General features: G+C 43.7%; 1 long non-coding RNA gene across 2 annotated transcripts in view; it reads right to left on the minus strand.

Moving 5' to 3' along the window:
- Positions 1–657: 657 nt before the first annotated feature.
- LOC309541794 overlaps positions 658–23,055 on the minus strand; it is a 70,851-nt gene continuing 48,453 nt past the window's right edge. For both annotated transcript variants that reach the window (XR_014223940.1, XR_014223941.1), the window contains exon 3: positions 658–1,177. This is a non-coding gene — a long non-coding RNA (uncharacterized lncRNA). The remainder of the gene's footprint in view (positions 1,178–23,055) is intronic.

A 23,055-nucleotide genomic window follows, 5' to 3' on the forward strand; every position in this document is an offset into this window, starting at 1 on the left:
GTTGGTTTAGGGGCATACAGAGAAATAGTATCTTTGACAGAAATAAGCTGGATTCCCAATCTTAAATCATCATAATTTAACCAGTTCCATATTTCTCTGTCCTAAAACCCAGTCTCAAGCAGCCTGATTGCTTGGGTATATGCTCAGTTTCTTATCTAGGAAGCTTGTCTAACACAAGAAAACCAGAATGTGAATTATGTCATGCAGACATACTTGTAGAACAGCATTTCCCCTGCACCTGCAAGGGTTCTGAAAACCTTATTTGGCTACTTCTCTATTATTGGCTAGATTTTCAGTCCTGAGAGCCAGCGTGGTGTAGTGGTTAAAAGCGGTAGTCTCGTAATCTGGGGAACCGGGGTTCGCGTCCCCGCTCCTCCACATGCAGCTGCTGGGTGACCTTGGGCCAGTCACACTTCTCTGAAGTCTCTCAGCCTCACTCACCTCACAGAGTGTTTGTTGTGGGGGAGGAAGGGAAAGGAGAATGTTAGCCACTTTGAGACTCCTTTGGGTAGTGATAAAGCGGGATATCAAATGCAAACTCTTCTTCTTCTTTTCCTGATTGGCCAAGTAGCCTTGTGCAATAATAATAAGATCAATTTTCAAAATCTGAAAAGGATCTGGGAGGGAGAATTTGGGAGCAAGGGTCTGTTTTCATTTTTGACCAGTAGCCTCATGAGGCAGTGGTACTTACCTAGGGGGGCCACAGTTGTTCAGCTTCTCTGGGGAGACCCAGTGATCTAAGTGATCTACCACAGACGTCCAGTGATCTATCGGTAGATCACGATTTACCTGTTGGATATGCCTGTTAGATATTTTCTGAATCTCAGGGCCAGACATGGATGCTTTGCTTTTAGAAAAGTAGTACTGTATCTGTTTAAAAAGGCCTTTACCTCAGATGGCCTACAAACACCTCTGTTCAGTGTCTGCCTGTAGGATGCCTCTAACCCATGAGTTCAAGTGCCATGGGGCACACTGAGCGCACGATTTTTGAAGATGGAAGAATTTCCAAGGACGCAATTCTCCCTAGCAGCACAGTGAGTTGTATTTACTGTATTATGGTATTGCATTACCCTTGTAAGTGCAGCCAGGACAGAATCGCCGTGAATTGTTTTATGAGATCTGGCATGCAACAGCTTGAGGATATGTTGTCAGTTCTCTTCTATAAATACAAACAACTCTGCAAAAAAAGAAAGAGCCATGAATAAGCTGAGGGACATTTTTCATCTACCACGCCTGAATTTTGCAGTCATATATTCATCAGATGGCAAAATTTACAAGCAGCCTCTCCATTAGGTCTGTCACAGGAGAGGAGTTTTTTGGGTCACAGAATAAATACTGTTGCAAAGCTGTATTATAATTATTATTAGATAATGAAAGAATCATAGAATCATAGAGTTGGAAGAGACCACAAGGGCCATCGAGTCCAACCCCCTGCCAAGCAGGAAACACCATCAGAGTACTCCTGACATATGGTTGTCAAGCCTCTGCTTAAAGACCTCCAAAGTAGGAGACTCCACCACACTCCTTGGCAGCAAATTCCACTGTCGAACAGCTCTTACTGTCAGGAAGTTCTTCCTAATGTTTAGGTGGAATCTTCTTTCTTGTAGTTTGGATCCATTGCTCCGTGTCCGCTTCTCTGGAGCAGCAGAAAACAACCTTTCTCCCTCCTCTATGTGACATGCTTTTATATATTTGAACATGGCTATCATATCACCCCTTAACCTCCTCTTCTCCAGGCTAAACATGCCCAGCTCCCTTAGCCGTTCCTCATAAGGCATCGTTTCCAGGCCTTTGACCATTTTGGTTGCCCTCCTCTGGACACGTTCCAGTTTGTCAGTGTCCTTCTTGAATTGTGGTGCCCAGAACTGAACACAGTACTCCAGGTGAGGTCTGACCAGAGCAGAATACAGTGGCACTATTACTTCCCTTGATCTAGATGCTATACTCCTATTGATGCAGCCCAGAATTGCATTGGCTTTTTTAGCTGCCGCGTCACACTGTTGGCTCATGTCAAGTTTGTGGTCAACCAAGACTCCTAGATCCTTTTCACATGTACTGCTCTCAAGCCTGGTGTCACCCATCTTTTATTTGTGCCTCTCATTTTTTTTGCCCAAGTGCAATACTTTACATTTCTCCCTGTTAAAATTCATCTTGTTTGTTTTTGCCCAGTTCTCTAATCTGTCAAGGTCGTTTTGAAGTGTGATCCTGTCCTCTGGGGTGTTAGCCACCCCTCCCAGTTTGGTGTCATCTGCAAATTTGATCAGGATGCCCTTGAGTCCATCATCCAAGTCGTTGATAAAGATGTTGAATAAGACCGGGCCCAAGACAGAACCCTGTGGCACCCCACTAGTCACTCTTCTCCAGGATGAAGAGGAACCATTGATGAGCACCCTTTGGCTTCGGTCAGTCAGCCAGTTACAAATCCACTGAGTGGTAGCATAGTCAAGACCGCATTTTACCAGCTTCTTTACAAGAATATCATGGGGCACCTTGTCAAATGCCTTGCTGAAATCAAGGTAGGCTACATCCACTGCGTTCCCTTCATCTACCAAGCTTGTAATTCTGTCAAAAAACGAGATCAGGTTAGTCTGACATGACTTATTTTTCAGAAATCCATGCTGACTATTGGTGATCACAGCATTCCTTTCTAGGTGCTCACAGACTGTTTGCTTAATGATCTGCTCCAGAATCTTCCCTGGTATTGATGTCAGACTGACTGGGCGGTAATTATTTGGGTCCTCTCTTTTCCCCTTTTTGAAAATAGGGACAACATTTGCCCTCCTCCAGTCTGCCGGGACTTCGCCTGTTCTCCAGGAATTCTCAAAGATGACTGCCAGTGGTTCTGAGATCACATCTGCCAGTTCTTTTAATACTCTTGGATGCAGTTCATCTGGCCCTGGAGACTTGAATACATCTAAACTAGCCAAATATTCTTGTACTATCTCCTTAGTTATTCTGGGCTGTGTTTCCTTTGCTGAATCATTTGCTCCAAATTCTTCAGGTCGGGCATTGTTTTCTTTATCGGAGAAGACTGAGGCAAAGAAGGCATTGAGGAGTTCAGCCCTTTCTGTGTCCCGTTTGCATTTCACCATCTTCTCCTCTGAGTGACCCCACTGTTTCTTTGTTCTTCCTTTTGCTACGAACATACCCATAAAAGCCCTTTTTGTTGCTTTTAACCTCTCTAGCAAGCCTGAGTTCATTCTGTGCTTTAGCTTTTCTGACTTTGTGTCTACACGTGCTGGCTATTTGTTTGAATTCCTCTTTGGTGGTTTCCCCCCTTTTCCATTTTTTGTACACATTCTTTTTAAATCTTAACTCAGTTAAAAGTTCTTTAGATAGCCATCCTGGCTTCTTTAGGCACCTTCCATGTTTCCGTCTCATTGGTATTGCCTGACGTTGTGCTTTTACTATCTCCCTGTTAACAAACTCCCAGCCATCATGAACTCCCTTTCCTTTTAGTATTACTGTCCATGGGATCTCACCCAGCACTTCCCTAAGTTTTATGAAGTCGGCTTTCTTAAAGTCAAGAAATTGAGTCCTAGTATGCTTGGCTGCTCCTTTCCGCTGTATAGTAAACTTCAGAAGAGCATGATCACTTGCGCCTAATGATCCTTCCACTTCTACTCCACTAACCAGGTCATCAACATTGGTTAGGACCAGATCTAAAATGGCTGTTCCTCTTGTTGCTTCTCCCACTTTCTGGACAATGAAGTTGTCTGCAAGGCCAGTGAGGAATCTGTTTGACCTTATGCTCATGGCTGAGTTTGACATCCAACAAATATCTGGGTAATTGAAGTCCCCCATTACTACTATCTCCCTTCCTTTTGCATGCTTGACCATCTGTTCCAGGAAGGCATCATCTATGTCCTCCGTTTGGCTTGGGGATCTATAGTAAACTCCCACAATGAGGTCCCTGTTATTCTTCTCTCCCTTAATTTTGACCCAAATGCTCTCACTTTGGCTTTGAGGTTCTAAATCTTGGATCTCTTCACAGGTATACACATCCCTGACATATAACGCCACTCCTCCTCCTTTCTTGTCTGGTCTGTTTCTCTGAAATAGATTGTATCCCCCCATTATTACATTCCAATCGTGGGACTTATCCCACCAGGTTTCAGTGATGCTTATTATGTCATATTTCGTTTGCTGTACCAAGAGCTCAAGCTCATCTTGTTTATTTCCCATGCTTTGTGCATTAGTGTACAGACATTGAAGTCCATTAATCATTCCCCCGTGTCTTTTATTTAAGGATTTTTTCCTCCCACTACTAGGTCTGCGTGCTGTTTGCTCCATTTGGTCTATGACATTTGGATGACCATCTTCATCAATTTATAGACTCCTACCTTCAGGAGCACTGTCTCCCTCCCCCACATTAGTCAGTTTAAAGCCCTCCTGATGAGGTTTCTGAGATTTTTGGCAAAAACATTTCTCCCAACCGTTGTGAGGTGCAGCCCATCGCTTGCCAGAAGTCCATCTTCAAGAAACTGCAGTCCGTGATCTAAGAATCCAAACTGTTCCTGTTTACACCATTTTCCCTCTCTCCCTGGGACACGTCGTTCAACTGGGAGGACAGATGAGATGACAATTTGTGCATTTAATTGCTTCAATTTCCTGCCCAGAACCTCGTAATCTCTTTTGATCTTCTGGAGGCTATTGCTTGCAGTGTCATTGGTTCCCACATGAACCAAGAGGAAGGGGTATTTGTCAGTGGGTTTTATGATTCCTTGCAGTCGTTCAGTTACATCTTGGATCTTAGCCCCGGGGAGACAGCACACTTCCCAAGACATCTTGTCAGGCCCACAGATCACTGCTTCTGTTGCCCTCAGTAGGGAATCCCCTATCACCACTACACACCTCCTCTTAGGTTTGGTCGGGGTTCTTCCGTGAGCTGTCTGTTCCAAGGTCGCCTGCACATTCCCTGAGGACTGACTTTGCTGCTCATCTTCATATACCTGATTGACTGTAATGAGGGAGAGATCCTCAAATGGATTCTGCTCTTCGTCTTTCATGCTAGGGGAGAGGACCTCAAAGCAATTGTGTATTTCTAAACAATCAGAGCGAAAACTGGGCCTCCTACTTCTTTGAGTCACGTTCCCCAATCATCACTGCAATCTGGGTGATATGGGCTAACGCTAACCATATTACAAAGCATGTTGAATATAGGGAATTCTAATATTAAGCCTTTCATTTCTGATTCCAGAAGTCCAAGCCAAATATTTTTAGTCATCAAAAAGATGCCACAAACTGCAGTAAGAAAAGAGCACTGGTAGCACGGTCAGTTCTATATTTTCTGGTGCTGTAAACAAGACCATATTGATTCCCCAGTGTTATTTTTAAAGCTTTCCTCTCCATTTGCTCTTCTATGCAGGAAGAGAGGGGGGAAATCTGCTAATTATGGGATAGAGAAAAAATTGGTCTGTTTTGAACTGTCTTTGCTGTGTGATTCTAGAGCTGTAGCAAGGCAATCAAATAGCCTTCTTTGGCTCTTGGGTCTTCCTTTTTTTTAAAAAAAAAAAAAAAGAACAACAGCCGCTTGCTCAATGTTTGACTTACTTCAATGGGGGTAAGATACATGCACAAACCCAGTTGCCTAAGATTGCCTAAAAAGGAACCTCACAATCCATCCAGGTTATTCAGACAGAAGAAGATACAGTGGTACCTCGGGTTACAGACACTTCAGGTTACAGACGCTTCAGGTTACAGACTTCGCTAACCCAGAAATAGTACCTCAGGTTAAGAACTTTGCTTCAGGATGAGAACAGAAATCATGCGGCGGTGGCGCAGCGGCAGCAGGAGGCCCCATTAGCTAAAGTTGTACCTCAGGTTAAGAACAGTTTCAGGTTAAGAATGGACCTCCAGAACGAATTAAGTCCTTAACCCGAGGTACCACTGTAGTTCACTTTTTCTCTCTTCTCCGTTCTAGCTCCATCTCCTTCCCCATCCTTGGCCACATCCACACCATATATTAAAAATACTTTGAGACACCTTTAAACAGTCATGGCTTCCCTCAAAGAATTATGGGACAGAGTTGTTAGGAGCCCCTAGTCCCACTACGGTACATTTCTCAGAGTTCCCAGAGGGATCTTAGGGGAATAGGGATTGCCTAACAACTCTCAGCACTCTCATCAAACTACAGCTCCCAGAATTCTTTGGGGGAAGTTGTCACTATTTAAAGTGGCATCATAGTACTTCAAATGTGATTGCGGCCAGAGTCTCCTTCCTGGCTTGCTTAATTTATCTAAAGCATTCCTACGCTTTTACAGAAGGCATTTGTTTAAAGCACTGATTGGTTTACAAAAAGGAAAACTGCAACTCAAAGCAAAATTAATATCTAGCCAACTATCTTAAAATTCCTAAAAACAGCCATTATCTTACCATGTCAGGAAATAAATAAGGCTACAATCCTAACCCCACTTATCTGGGAGTACGTCCCATAGAAGTCACTAGGGCTCATTTCTGAGGAGGCATGGTTAGATTTGTGCTGTAAATCAATATGGATTTATGAAGATAGTAAAGGCCTTTTGGCTGCCATTGGTTTTAAATCATAGCTGGCTATGATTAAAAGCTCAAATAGAGCATGAAACCTGTTCTGGGGGGAGAAAATGCACAGCTTTTTTTCCCCTTCCCTCTGCTGCATATTGAAACCAAAATAGCAGAATGAGAGCATCTCAATAAGCTAGGCGTTCCATTTGAGTCCCGGAATAATTATTATTTTTATCCTCCTCCTCGTCATTTTCTTGTTTTATTATTATTTATTTTATGAATTCCCTTTCATATAAATAAAATCCCAGACTATTCTGCTGTCTTCAGTTGTGGGATTTCTTATAAGGATTGCTGCATGCGTGTAAAGAAGAGAAGGAACAATTGGTTTCTTAATCGCCAAAAGAGAGGGAGCGCATAGTTGGGGGAGGGAGAACAAAAGAGGACATGAAAGGTAAAGGGACCCCTGACCATTAGGTCCAGTCGTGACCGACTCTGGGGTTGTGGTGCTCATCTCGCTTTACTGGCCAAGGGAGCCGGCATACAGTTTCTGGGTCATGTGGCCAGCAAGACTAAGCTGCTTCTGGCGAACCAGAGCAGCGCACGGAAACGTCGTTTACCTTCCCGCCGGAGTGGTACCTATTTATCTACTTGCACTTTGACGTGCTTTCGAACTGCTAGGTTGGCAGGAGCTGGGACCGAGCAACAGGAGCTCACCCCGTCGCGGGGATTTGAACCGCCAACCTTCTGATCAGCAAGTCCTAGTCTCTGTGGTTTAACCCACAGCGCCACACGCGTCCCATTAAAAGAGGCCATAGATTTGCATAAAATTTGTGCCAAATTTGCTGCCACTTCACCTTGCCTCTCGCCCACCCCCAACCTCCTGGTAGCAGGGGTGCAATGGGGTGGAGGTCAGGTACGTGTCACAACCTCAGCACACCGTCTGCTACTGCCTGCTTCTTAGTTTGGATCCCTGAGGGCAGGTTGCTTGGGAAAATAGCCAACTGCTGTGAAAATGCAGAGAACTGAATGTAAGAATGAGAAACCAAACGGACAGATTGCCCTTCTCTACTAGTAGCGCAGGTGTGCTCCTGACCCAAATATCTTGACACTCACAAGTTTCTCTACAGAGGTCTGAATTGAGGTTCTGTTCGCATTGAGCTGCGTGCAGGACTCACCATTGCAGGGAGACCGCTAGTTGCGTTCAGCTGAATGCAACCTTGAAACCCTTTTGTGCAAAGCTCTGAAGAGGAACCTGCATGCACACCATAGGAACCAATTCCTGGGGGCTGTGGGGGGCCCCCCCACAAAATTGATGGGCATTCCCATTCAGATGCTGTGTGTGTACTGTGTCATGTGATCAATTATGCTAGGGTTGCCATATTTCAAACAGTGAAAAAAAATCTGTGGGTATTTTTTTTGCCAAAGCTGTTGAGGTTTCTTTTAGGGTTTTTTTTTTGGGGGGGGTCGCAAAGAATGCCATTTTTGAGCTATTTTTATAGGGAAACGGCACTGCCAACATGGGACATGTTCCCTGTCTCCTCCAAGACGCTGCTGAGGACTGCAGTATTCCAGATATATTCCTAGATTATGCGGGGCAGGGCTTATCTCTGCCCCCACAATATTTTATTCAGGTTGGAACTCCTGGTGCACACATGTCTGCCCCCAGCCCATAATAAGCCACCATGTTATCAGGTGAATGCTTGAACAGGGTTACAACATTGTTAAAATGGCTGCAAGACAATATTTAGTTAGATCTGAAGCTGTCAGTGATAAATGTTGCTGCATAATCTTTTCCTTCTCCAGTAAGCTTGCTATTCCGCATGACTGTCAGTACTGAGTTTTATTTAATTCAATATCTTCTGCTGGATTAATGCTGGTAATGTAAAATATATAAAATATTTATTATATGGCCTCTTCTTCTATATCATTCAGACCCGTCACAGAGAGTCTAAATTGAATTATAGATAATTGTTAAGTCTGCTCCAGGTCCTTGTTTCACCCAAACCTCCCAGTATTCTTTACTAAAGAACAAGAATAAATATTGCTTTGCCTTTTTTAAACCCGTCTCATATCTTAAAGTAAGTCATGCCACTATGTGCCAATTTCAAAGGAAAGTGTCCTATAAATACAGAACATAATCTTAAAAGATCTCCAGCCTTCCATTGAAGTTATTTTTTAAAAAATCTACTATATTCGTTTAGCAAATAATTGTATGACACACGATAAACATTTTAAAGTACAGTATAATATTGTTGCATGCCGCCCCAATCTCTAAGCAGTGAGGGACAGCAGAGACTGTAGTGTCTTTAATATATATGGTTTATTTACACATTTTTACAACCTGAGCCTACGATGGAGGGGCTCACAGCATTAACATTCTAATAATGTCTTGCTTCTCCCATAACCACAGTCTTGGATTCCAGCAGAAATCAAGCATGCCTCTGTGTCTCAGCTGTCCAGCCTGCTTCTAGTTCACACACCTCAACTTTGGCCTTTGTCTTTCTAACAGGCCCACCTATTTTCCCTCTGGCACAGAGCCACTTCTGTTGTTACTTTAACAATCCATACATTGGGGAGAGGCATTTCCAAGAAACTTGCGTGACTATTCCAGCAATTGAATCCTTGTTGGATGCAGAAATTAGAAGTGACTCAGACATACAGCCTACACGCCGCTGCCGCTGCCGCTACCACCCCTCCCCACCTCAAAAAAATATGTAATATTTTTAAAACCACTGTGATGCTTTGATACTGAAGAATGGTCTAAATGTTTTGTTAATAAATAAATAGTGTATAACAAGGAGGGAACCTAATTTACCTTTCCTTTCCCCCCATGTTACTGTTTTAGCCAAGCTATTAAGAAGACGAGTGCTGACTTCAAGGGAGTTGGATGGGCAGAGATTGGGAGCTGGCACAGTGGTGATTCAGTACAGTGGTACCTCGGGTTAAGTACTTAATTCGTTCCGGAGGTCCGTTCTTAACCTGAAACTGTTCTTAACCTGAAGCACCACTTTAGCTAATGGGGCCTTCTGCTGCTGCCGCACCGCCGGAACACAATTTCTGTTCTCATCCTGAAGCAAAGTTCTTAACCTGAAGCACTATTTCTGGGTTAGTGGAGTCTGTAACCTGAAGCGTATGTAACCTGAAGCGTATGTAACCCGTGGTACCACTGTACCGCAGTTTCATCATTGCCCCTAAAATACTGCAGAGTTCTACCAGCTAGTGTAGTGGCTGCTAGTGATGCACGTGCATATTCTAGGCTGAATCTTGTCCAGGAAGAAAAGTTGAGGCACCCAGACAGAGTGGCCTCTTGATAGGGGCAGGACAAAAATTTGATTCAGTTTGCATTTAAATAGGAACTTTCTAATTGTCACTTTCTGAAGCAATATGCAAACCAAAACAGCCACCCTTGGAAATTCACACTTTTCCTGAATTTGCAATGCAAAAAACCCAGCTGCTTGGGAGAAGGGGGCACATGCCTTTTCCTTTGCTTTTCTAGCAACTGGCCTGAAAGAGAGAGAGAGAGAGAGAGAGAGAGAGAGAGAGAGAGAGAGAGAGAGAAAGCCAGGTGAGAGCCTTTAACAACATGTAGTCCAACTTCTGAGGGGCATATTAGGAAACACTATGGCTAATTGTGATCATTTACTTAGTGATCATTGTACTTCGTCACTGGACTCATTAGCTTTTATGAATTTTCTAGCTGCTGGCATTTGACTGCTTTGGGTTTGGGACAAATTTACAAACTTCTTAGAACAAGAACAATCAAAGCTTCTCATTGCCAGTTTGCATTTGGTAATGAGGCATCAGGCATAAGCCTGCATTTTATTAATGTTTGATCAGGACTTGTATATTAAAGAGAGCTTAAAGATTTTCAAAAGTTTCAAGCCAGAAGACCAGCAGTTTACAACCTTGGTAATGTTTATTCTTCTAGACAAGGGCCCCTTTGATTGATAGCAGAAAACAATTCTCAAAGTCGTAAAAGCTGAAATTACAGGAAACTGACCCTACATGTTACAGAAGATAAAAAAGGCAGAGATAAACATAATTAATAGTTGGTAAATAGTAAAATAATATCAATGTGCCTCCCAGTAAATGACCCAGATCTTCTTTCTAAGGTTAAAAGGCCAAGACCAAATGGGGAAGCATCTAGCTAGCAAGTCTTTTTGTCTAATGGGAAAAGCAGCTGGCTGAAGGAGGGGTTGTAAACTGGAGAGGCTTCTTTTGAAGCTGTTTTTTTACTGAGTTCCTTTTTACTTTACAAAGGCCTTATTCCTTTTAAAAGGCTACCTATGTTATGTATTAAATATATTGTCTTAAATGTAATTATGCAAAGGATTTAAGAAATGCTAGATTTCATATAGTTCTAAGAGTTGTATTTTGAAATTAAGTCAGCCACCAGTCTTGCCCCCCCTTGCTAGACAAGAGACGCCGTCCTGAGCAGTCCTGATTTATTAGTTGTCAAACATTTGTTTAGAAACCTTCAAATGAAGGAGATCTTTCAATGTTGATGTGAAACTCAAGATCCTTGACATATGTTTAAGATAAAAATTTAAGATTAACCATTTGTTTTAGAAGGCAAAAGGGCAAGGAGGGCAAGAGGTGAGCTGGTAATTAAGATTCCTTGTTGAGACACATGTAAGATATATTACTACTTATTTGTCATTTATAGATGTAACAATATATAGCTGTTTGTGTTCCATATAAGGACAGGAGGATGTGGGTGTATCTTTTAGGATTGGGTATAGCAATCAGCCAATAGGAAATCCAACTAGGCTGATTGGACAGAGGCAGCCACAGGAGGAGCAAAGGGGGCTGGATTAAGGGAATATAAGGGCTGGCCATAATGGCAGGAGCCAGGCCAGAGCTTGGTAACCATATACCACTGTGCCTCTCATTTATTTGTCTGACAAATAAATAATTATTTTAATTTCTCTATTGCTGCGTTGAATATTTCATTCCAGCTAAGCGTTAACCACAAGCAGGGTGCTACATTTTATGGTGCCTGCGACTCGGATAAGTGGTCTGCTGGAACGCAGCCCCTTCGCCCTACTGGGCAGGGTACAAGAGAGAGGATCTCTAAACTGCTTACCCAGCGCGCACTGGAAAGTTTTTTTCCAGGGGAACGCAGAAGTCTCATCTGTCTGATACCCTGCTCACTGGCGGCGACGGACCGGGGGGAAACGGAACCAACCAAGGGTAAGTGCACAAAGGGATTTTTGGCCCTCCAATTAATTGGGAGGAAGAGAAGTCTTGATCAAACTTCTGCGTCTCAGTAAGTGGGAACTGAGTACGCTAGGTGGTTGGGTATATCAGATGGTGGTCTGGTGGGGGAAAAGGGAAGAATGGGAGGTAGTGTGTGGTGAAGTATCTAGCGCATTGTATGTGTGAGAAAGTACAGAGCAATCTGTAGCTGACCTGAGTGTGGAGTGGGTAGTACTTCGGTTCTCAGTAAGGCGACTTCACTGAGCAAGGAAACTCACGAAGTGTGTGTGTGAGTGACTGAGTGGATACTTCACAGGGCCATACAATGGGAGTTGGGGGTTCAAAGGGGGGAAATACACCTCTTGAATGCATGTTAAGTAATTTTAAGAAAGCCTTCTCAGGGGCATATGGAGTCAAAATGACGCCAGAGCGCCTGAGAACGTTATGTGAATTAGAGTGGCCGAAGCAAAATACTGAATGGCCATCTCAAGGAACCTTTGATATAAATTTAGTAAGCAAACTTTGGTCTAACATCGCCAAAGAAACTGGAGGATGCCCAGAACAATTTTCATATATAGATTCCTGGCTGAGCACATTAAATAAAAATCCTCCATGGATAAGGGAATGCAAAGTCCAACGATGCAAATTATTGGCTGTAAAAGCCGAAGCCAGGAAAGGAATCTTGCCAAATAAACTCAAACCCATTTTTGAGGGACCAGAGGAAGAGCTGCTTCCACCTCCACCCTATGCTCCACATCGAAGGGAGCCTAATCCAAACACTCCACCAGTTGTAACCCCAAGGCAAGAAAGTGGAATGAATAATGGGGCTGGAGCCACAGAACTTGATTCCTTGATAGATTATGATAAATATCTTCAGGAGGCATTGGAGGCCTATAATAAAGCCCAAGCAGAAGTGGTTATTCCATCTGTGAGTCCCAGTAGAACTCCATCTACAGTCTCTTTTAGTGGAACAACTGATTGCCTACCCCAAACCCCTGTACATCCAAGTCCTAGAGAATTATTACAGAAGTTACAGGGAGACCTTAATCGGTCAGCAAGCAATACAGCCAGGCGTATAAGGCTGCTAAAAGAACGCCTTGGGACAAATACCATCCCCTATGATTTGAGGCCCCTAGAGCAAAGCGAAGAGAAAGATCACGTACTAGCCCCTCTCAGAAGAGTATTTGATGCACTTGAGGAGCCTGTGCTGGTTAACGGGCAACCCGGACGACGGCCACCTCGAACTTCGACCCTTCAGTACATTCCATTCACAACTACGGATCTGATGAATTGGAAAACACACACCCCATCTTTCGCAGAAAAACCTCAGGCTATGATGGACTTGGTGACTTCAATAATAAATACTCATAGTCCTACTTGGACAGATTGCCGCCAGCTCCTGAATACTCTGTTCACCACTGAGGAAAGGAGAGACATAATTGAAAAGGCACAGATATATTTGCGTGAGCAGGCCAGAGTGGGAAATGTTTTTAATATTGACCGTCATCTCCAAGACAACTTTCCCTTGGAAGATCCTAATTGGGATCCAAACAATGCAATTCATCTGGCCAGGCTTACCACCTACCGCCAGACGCTTGTGCAAGGTATCCGCAGGGCATGCCAGAAGCCCACTAATATGTCTAAAGTCTCAGAAGTAGAACAGAAATCAAATGAGAGTCCAGGAGACTTTTTAGAGAGGCTGCAGGAAGCCTATCGTATATGGACTCCTTTTGACCCTGAAGCCCCTGAAAACAGCAGAATGATTACTGCTACATTTGTGGCCCAGTGCGCTTCCGACATTCGTAAGAAAATTCAGAAATCAGAAGGATGGGAAGGGATGCTGATGAGCCAAATTATGGCCATTGCACGCCGAGTTTATCGGAATAGGGATGAGGCTGAGAAGCAAGAGAAGAAGAAGTGGCAGAAGGAAAAGATGGTAATGCTGGCCACAGCAGTGAAGCAAGACTACCGCCCCTTAAATGGAGGAAGAGGGCGGGGAAGGAATCCACCACTGGGAAGGAATCAATGTGCAAATTGCAAGAAGGAGGGTCATTGGAAGCGGGAGTGTCCTGAACCCCTGAGGTTGGAAGAAGTACGCCCAGGCCCAGGCCCAGGCCCAGGCTCCGGCCCAAGAAACCAGGGACGGGGACGGGGAATGATCCGAGATGGAAGATATCAGAGACCTGGACAAGGACAGAGTAGAGACAATTTCATTGGACTGGCAGAGGAGGATTTTACCCAAGACTAGGAACGACCGGACTCCATAAAGTTAGGCTTCCAGGAGCCCACGGTCACGATTCAATTAGGAAGCCATTTAATAGACTTTATGATTGATACTGGGGCTGAATACTCAGTACTCCCAGAACTATTGCAGAAAAAGGCATCCAAAAGTGTAGTCATTAAAAGTGCCACTGGTCAGTCAGCTAAGAGGTCTTTCCTCCAACCTTTGGAATGCCAGATTGGGGGGCATCGTTTAACCCATCAGTTTTTGTATATACCTGAGTGTCCAATACCTCTCTTAGGTAGAGATATGCTGTCCAAATTGCAGGCCCAAATCACCTTCACTCCTCGAGGTCCAGAAATGAAACTGCCATCAAAGGCAGCAGGAATAATTTCCCTCTCAGTACCTAAGGAACAATCATGGCGCCTAATGTCAGCCCTGCAAGTCCAACCCACATTGGAAACAGAGTTAAACAAGCTCCTCCGAACCCTACAGGTGCCACCAGGAGTATGGGCCGAAAATAGCCCACCAGGAATGGCCAAGAATATAGCTCCAATTGTAGTAACCTTAAAACCTATGGCTACCCCTGTATCTGTAAAGCAATATCCTTTACCCCGGCGAGCAGCAGAGGGCATCCAAAAACATTTGGACCGCCTATTAAAATATGGTCTGCTTAAACCCTGCCAATCAGAATGGAACACACCCCTTTTGCCTGTTCGAAAACCTGGGACAGATGAATACAGGCCAGTGCAGGACTTGAGGCTCGTAAACCAGGCTATCGAGACCTTGCACCCAAATGTACCAAACCCATACACCCTGCTGAGTTTGATCCCACCAGAAGCAACATTTTTTACTGTATTGGACTTGAAAGATGCATTCTTCTGTTGCCGGCTGGCACCACAGAGCCAACCTATATTTGCCTTCCAGTGGGAAGACCCTTTGACAGGAACAAAAGGCCAGCTAACCTGGACGAGATTGCCCCAGGGATTCAAAAATTCCCCAACTTTATTTGGCACTGCCTTGGCGAAGGATCTAACAAGTTACCCCTCAATACCTGGAGAAAAGGTGGTTCTGCAATATGTAGATGACCTTATACTAGCAGCAAAGGATTTTGATACCTGTAAAGAAGGTACAGAGGAACTGCTCCACTTGCTCTGGCAAGCTGGCTATCGAGTTTCCCAGAAAAAGGCACAGTTATGTTTAGAAAAGGTCAAATATTTGGGCTTTGACATCTCACACCAACAACGAGCACTGAGACCAGAGAGGAAAGAAGCTATTTGCCTTATCAAGGAACCTACCACAAGGAAACAACTCAGAGGATTCTTGGGAACAGCAGGGTTTTGTAGACTATGGATACCTGATTTCAGCAGTCTGGCCAAGCCCTTACATGAAAGCACTCGAGGTGCAGAAAAGGACCCATTCGTATGGGGACCTGAGCAGCAACAAGCTTTTTTAGTTATCAAACAACGACTTATGGAGGCCCCAGCCCTTGGACTGCCTAATTCAGAAAAACCCTTTCAGCTGTATGTACATGAACAGAATGGGATTGCAGCGGCAGTCCTGACCCAGAGATTAGGAAGTTGGAACCGTCCAGTAGCTTATTTGTCAAAACAATTGGACTCAGTAGCAAAAGGATGGCCTCCATGCCTAAGGGCAGTAGCGGCCACTGCCAGCCTTGTCAAAGAAGCTGATAAATTTACCTTCGGCCAGACGATGTATGTGAATGTACCTCATGCTGTTCTGACACTCATGGAATATAAGGGTAGTTATTGGCTAACGAACCCAAGGATGGCTAGGTACCAAGGCCTATTGTGTGAAAATCCCAGGATTCATCTACGAGTAGTGAATATGCTCAATCCAGCGACTTTGCTGCCCCTACCAGAGGTAGATGATGAAGAATCACATGATTGTCTCCAAATAATGGATGAAGTTTATTCCAGTAGACCTGATCTGAAAGATGAACCATTGAAAAATCCAGATGTTGTATATTATACTGATGGTAGCAGTTACCTGCATGAAGGTGCCAGACGAGCAGGATATGCTGTGGTCACCAATGAGGAAGTTGTGGAAGCTGAAGCTTTGCCTGCTGGCACCTCGGCACAAAAAGCTGAACTTATAGGTTTAACTAGAGCTCTGCAATTGGCAGCCGGATGTAAGGCAAACATCTATACTGATTCTAAATATGCCTTCTTAACCCTGCATGCACATGGTGCTCTATGGAAAGAAAGAGGTCTAATAGGAGCCCACGGGAAGGCCTTGAAATATGGACCTGAAGTAGAAATCCTGTTAGAAGCAGTATGGGCTCCAGAACAGATTGCTGTAATGCACTGCAAAGGTCATGGACGAGGAAGGGATCCAATAACCAGAGGAAATCATGCTGCTGACAAAGCAGCCCGAGAGGCAGCCCAAAAGCCTGTGGGAGGATTTATAGCAGCCCTCATACCAGAGGTAGTTCCAGAAGAAGTTAAACCTCACTATACCCCAGAAGAGAGGAAGTGGGCTGAACAGGAAGGAGCGGTTGTGAAGGACGGTTGGATGATCCTGCCGGACAATAGGATTTATGTACCTCATCACCTAGCAGGCACAATTGTAAGAAATTATCATGAATCTACTCACCTTGGCGGTACTGCAACCAGAGAGAGTCTCAGTCGGAAGTTGTATATTATTAATCTATCACAATTAGCAACTTGCATTTCACAGAAATGTGTTCTTTGTGCTAAAAACAATCCCAGGCAGGGACCGGTACAACCTCCTGGAATCCAACATGTGGGATATGTCCCCATGGAAAGCCTAATTGTGGACTTCACAGAGCTGGTCCCTTCTAAGGGATTCAAGTATCTCCTTGTGTTTGTGGATACTCTTACCGGATGGGTTGAAGCTTTTCCCACCCGAACTGAAAAGGCACGAGAGGTAACTAAGAGACTCCTCACTGAATTGATCCCGAGATTTGGGTTACCTAGATGCATTGGAAGTGACAATGGGCCAGCGTTCATTGATCAAGTAGTACAAGAAGTATGTCGAGTCCTACAAGTGAAATGGAGACTGCATGCAGCCTATAGACCTCAGAGTTCAGGGAAAACTGAAAGAATGAATCGGACTTTGAAAACCCAATTGGCAAAATTAACCCAGGAAACGGGATTGGGATGGGTAGATGTGTTACCCATAACACTGTTTCGTGTTCGGTGTGCACCCACAAAAAGACTTAAGTTGTCACCTTTTGAGCTCCTGTATGGGAGACCGCCCTCCTTTGTTCAGGATATTTCAGTTGACCTTAAACAAATAGGAGACCATGTGACACAGGGACAAGTGCAATCTCTCTCCCGTGTTTTTGTTTCTCTTAACAGGTGGGCCCTCGAGCGCACGCCGTGCAGCATTGCCGAGCCGATTCATCAGTTCCAGGCTGGCGATAGCGTATGGGTGAAAGAGTGGAAACGTGATCCACTTGCACCTAAGTGGCGTGGACCTTACACCGTCTTGCTCTCTACTCCAACAGCGGTGAAGGTAGCTGAGGTGACCCCCTGGATTCATCACTCCCGTTTGAAGAAGTCCGAAGGCAGTTGGACGTGCAAAGGTGACCCCTCTAATCCTCTTAAACTGACTCTCTCCAAAAACCCCTGTATCTAGCCCTACCGGGAACGGGCTAGGTCACGGGCAACATTAGACGACCGGCCTGCTGCAGCCACAACCTGGAAGCTGGCTGACCTGCGCACGCCTGAAGCTTGAGGAGCATCTGAACCAGCGATTGTGAAAGGAAAGATTCTCTTATACAATTGATTGACTGCCCCCCCCTTGTGGAACAATTATCAGAGATATTACTCATTGGGGATCCTCGGGATATATGTTTTGGTCTTGGTGGTTCCCCATTCCTGTCACTGGGGGAATTATATTGGGACTAATATTTATTTGCTATCACTATAAGGTAATCTTTTGTGGAAGGAATGCATATGCTAGACATCAACATGATTCTATTATTAATCCTGATCCCTTGGGAAGGGGAAGGGTCCTTGAATCTGGCCAAATTGACTAAATATGGATTCCACCATGACCACAATATGTGGGTAGGTTTAGCTGAAATGGTAGCCAATGTTGCAAATAGGACCAATTGCCTTGTTTGCTCTCTCGGGCCAGATGATTCAGAGGGAGGTATGCCCTTATTACCGATACCATTAGATGCCATTGGTATGGTAAGCGAAATACCACACCAAACAGAAGTACAGAATTTCCCCGGATGGAACTCAACTAAACCATTACGAGTTATACCTGTACAAGGGGAATTCTGTGTACATAAATCATCAGATGCAGCTGATTCTACCATGATAGGCTCTTCTCATTGTCACTATACTTGGGATAATATTAAGAATACCTGGGCACACGATACTACCTATCGAACTCGGGATGCCTTGCCCTGTGCACCTCCTTTTATTCATGCATGGAAAGTGGTATGGAACATAACTGTGACAGAAAAAGGCAATCTAACATACTGCACTGTGAACTCTCTACCTCTTTTGCTATTTCGCCTTCTGTACTCCACGTACCAAAGACCTCAGACACGATGGTTGTGGTGGATATGTGGAGAATGGGCATACAAGAAACTCCCCTCCAAATGGAGTGGGACTTGTTTCCTGGGATGGGTATTGCCACCAATGTGGAGTATGCCCACTAATTTGGCCAAGCGAACACGAAGAAACGCTGATATTTCTCATATAGCAGGAGGAAGTACCCAAAGTTGGAGCGGTACTGATGATTGGCCACCAGAGCGCATTATAGCCTATTATGATCCTGCCTCCTGGAATCCTGGTGAGCTCATACAAGGGGCACGGGATCCTATTTATAATCTAAACAGAATAATTCGATTGCAAGCAGTAGTGGAACTTGTAACCAATGCAACGGCCCGGAGTTTGAGACTTATTGCACAACAGTTGGATGAAAGTAGAGCCGCCATTTTGCAGCTGAAAATGGGAATGGATTATGTACTTGCCAAGCAGGGAGGCCTATGTGGAGTCTTGAACTTGACAGGGAATGCCTGTTGCTTTAACATTTCAGATAATGGTGAGGCAATCCGTGTGTTGGCCACAAAGATGGAGAATATAGCACATGTCCCAGTACAAACATGGGAAGGATGGGATATGGGATGGCTCACCAATTGGTTACCTAATGTCACAGGACTCAAAGGGATACTATTGTCTTGCTTGTTTTTCTTGACAGTAGTGGTAATGGTTTTATGTATGATGCCATGTATCATTTCATGTTTTAGAAGTACAATTAGCAAGATGGTTTCAAATGAAACTCTACCTCATATCATGGCCCTATACAGAGCTTTACCTCAGGAATATGATGAAGGTCAAGCTATCAAGGACACTTGGGACGAAGGTCCTTGAGCTTGAAAGGGGGGAATGAGGCATCAGGCATAAGCCTGCATTTTATTAATGTTTGATCAGGACTTGTATATTAAAGAGAGCTTAAAGATTTTCAAAAGTTTCAAGCCAGAAGACCAGCAGTTTACAACCTTGGTAATGTTTATTCTTCTAGACAAGGGCCCCTTTGATTGATAGCAGAAAACAATTCTCAAAGTCGTAAAAGCTGAAATTACAGGAAACTGACCCTACATGTTACAGAAGATAAAAAAGGCAGAGATAAACATAATTAATAGTTGGTAAATAGTAAAATAATATCAATGTGCCTCCCAGTAAATGACCCAGATCTTCTTTCTAAGGTTAAAAGGCCAAGACCAAATGGGGAAGCATCTAGCTAGCAAGTCTTTTTGTCTAATGGGAAAAGCAGCTGGCTGAAGGAGGGGTTGTAAACTGGAGAGGCTTCTTTTGAAGCTGTTTTTTTACTGAGTTCCTTTTTACTTTACAAAGGCCTTATTCCTTTTAAAAGGCTACCTATGTTATGTATTAAATATATTGTCTTAAATGTAATTATGCAAAGGATTTAAGAAATGCTAGATTTCATATAGTTCTAAGAGTTGTATTTTGAAATTAAGTCAGCCACCAGTCTTGCCCCCCCTTGCTAGACAAGAGACGCCGTCCTGAGCAGTCCTGATTTATTAGTTGTCAAACATTTGTTTAGAAACCTTCAAATGAAGGAGATCTTTCAATGTTGATGTGAAACTCAAGATCCTTGACATATGTTTAAGATAAAAATTTAAGATTAACCATTTGTTTTAGAAGGCAAAAGGGCAAGGAGGGCAAGAGGTGAGCTGGTAATTAAGATTCCTTGTTGAGACACATGTAAGATATATTACTACTTATTTGTCATTTATAGATGTAACAATATATAGCTGTTTGTGTTCCATATAAGGACAGGAGGATGTGGGTGTATCTTTTAGGATTGGGTATAGCAATCAGCCAATAGGAAATCCAACTAGGCTGATTGGACAGAGGCAGCCACAGGAGGAGCAAAGGGGGCTGGATTAAGGGAATATAAGGGCTGGCCATAATGGCAGGAGCCAGGCCAGAGCTTGGTAACCATATACCACTGTGCCTCTCATTTATTTGTCTGACAAATAAATAATTATTTTAATTTCTCTATTGCTGCGTTGAATATTTCATTCCAGCTAAGCGTTAACCACAAGCAGGGTGCTACAGTACCACTTCACTGGCAATCAACTAACCATAACTGCATTTTAATGGCCATAGTGCCTGGAGACTGGCTATGCAAACAGGAGATAGGCCGAATTAAATCCCTCTTGCTTGTGTTTATGCAACTGTAAATTATGCAGAATAATATTTACCAACCAAACTTCCCAGAAGTATTTCATGATTTAATAGTCCAACCTTAATAATATATATGTTCTTGGAATATGCAGGGGTTTTGATCTAGAGATCAAGCTTGGAACTCCTGCTTTGCTTTGCTGCATATTTTGTGATTTTTAAATCTCAGCTGGGGCTGTCTCACAAAAGAGTACTTGCTCCCCAACCTGGATCTAGGCATCCAGCGATTTCCCCTTTTAAATTTACCATATCCAGTGCTATTTTTCTAGAAAAAGAGGTGCCGGAACTCACCATGAACACCTCCCTTGTTCTCTTATAATGGCAATGGCACCCACCTGAGAGGTGCTGGAACTGAGTTCCATTGAGTTCCAGCTGAAAAAAAGCCCTGACCATATCTATTTCATTCTTTTCCCAGCCAACACATTCGACCCCAAAACAAAGTTCATTCACATTCAGCCTTCTTGGCAATTGTGAGAACTACTTTCAGAGATTTTTGAACTACAGTGGTACCTATGGTTGCGAACGGGATCTGTTCCGGAGGCCCATTCGCAACATGAAAAGAGCGCAACCCGCAGTGGCATGTCTGCGCACATGCGGGTTGTGATTCGCCGCTTCTGGGCATGTGCGTGACGCCATTTTGCGCTTCTGCGCATGCACGAGCGGCGAAACCCAGAAGTAACCCTTTCCGGTACTTCCAGGTCGCCGCGGGACGTAACCTGAAAGAATGTTAACAGGAAGCGGACATAACATGAGGTATGACTGTAATGCAGCTCATTCCAAGCACTGAATATCGCAAAGTACCTAGTGATGTTCAGCAGCATATTCTATGAACGCATGCTGATTGAAGGATCCACCCTTAGTACCTGGTTTTCTACTTCTACTCCCTTGGTAGTGTTTTCTCCAGTTCCTGCTCACTTCCCTTCCCCATCTTCAGAGTATTTCAGGCATTAAAAATGCCAATTACACAGTTGTTAGATATCACTGGACAAGACTATATATCATCACAGTAATTAAAGTAAGATACCAAGGTACCATACCTTTCCTTTTAGCTGTTTGTTGTTGCATTGAATTGCATAGTCAAGCATTAGATTTTACCTTTCATATCAGAGATCTATTACTAAGCCTGCATATCTGACTGTTTCCTTGATCTTGAGAGGTTTCTGACTCGGGTTGTATACACACTTCTGTTTATTCTGCATCCAGCGTGCTCCTACTGCTGGTTTGGGAAGTGATGTACATACGATAATAGCCAAGATCCATATCTATCCCGTCATTTCAGAGAATATACTGCATTTTGGTCACTTTCTCACAAACCAGTTTTGATCCAAATTGAGAAAACAGAATGTCCTAGCAGCATTTTAAGCCATAACATGTGCACAGCCTTGGTCAATGAGTATTCTGATGTACTCTGTGTTCTATATCACAATTTCATTCCTATATTAAAATCACTTCATAGTGCAGATGGGGGGTGGGACTTGATTAGGTAAGTTTGCATTCAAAGCTGAATCTACCTAATTCACACTTTTCAAAACAAAATGAGAACCGAAACATATCAGTCCTTTGAAATTCCTACCACTCCAAATTTTGCAATGCAGTTCTCCAGCTGAATAAATTTATTGCACAGAATTTATATACCACATGAGTGTAGTAAAACCTCCAAGTAGTTTATAAGAAACATTAAAATTAGCAATAGAAACCGTTTCAAAACATCAAAAAAAAAAAATGATTAAAATTAACAGTAAAAGAGATTATAACACCACTACATCTATGTGTCTAGATTGTTGTTGTTTAGTCGTTTAGTTGTGTCCGACTCTTCGTAACCCCATGGACCAGAGAACGCCAGGCACTCCTGTCTTCCACTGCCTCCCACAGTTTGGTCAAACTCATGCTGGTAGCTTCGAGAACACTGTCCAACCATTTCGTCCTCTGTCGTCCCCTTCTCCTTGTGCCCTCAATCTTTCCCAACATCAGGGGCTTTTCCAGGGAGTCTTCTCTTCTCATGAGGTGGCCAAAGTACTGGAGCCTCAGCTTCAGGATCTTTCCATCCAGTGAGCACTCAGGGCTGATTTCCTTCAGAATGCATAGGTCTGATCTTCTTGCAGTCCATGGGACTCTCATGTGTCTAGATTGACTTGCCTAAACAAAAACATGTAGAAAAATGCATATGGTACAACAAAATGTGTATCCATTGGTAATACTAGCGTACAGAAATACATTAAATTGGGGGGAAATGCTTTAGGGAATAACAAAATTAACTGAAGCTGCTATCCTTCCACAGTGGGGTTTACTTCTTAAAAAAACATGCACAGGGGATTCCAGAAAACTCCCTATTTAGCTAGGGATGAGAAAAAGATCAAGTCAGGGCAAGGGGCAAAGTTTGAATTCTTCCTGTAATATGGAAAAATACCCACACGTTCCACAGTAGAAAGGAAGGCC

This window comes from Podarcis vaucheri (assembly GCF_965113315.1).
Source record: "Podarcis vaucheri genome assembly, chromosome: 10".
In the NCBI taxonomy this organism is placed as follows: Eukaryota; Metazoa; Chordata; class Lepidosauria; order Squamata; family Lacertidae; genus Podarcis; species Podarcis vaucheri.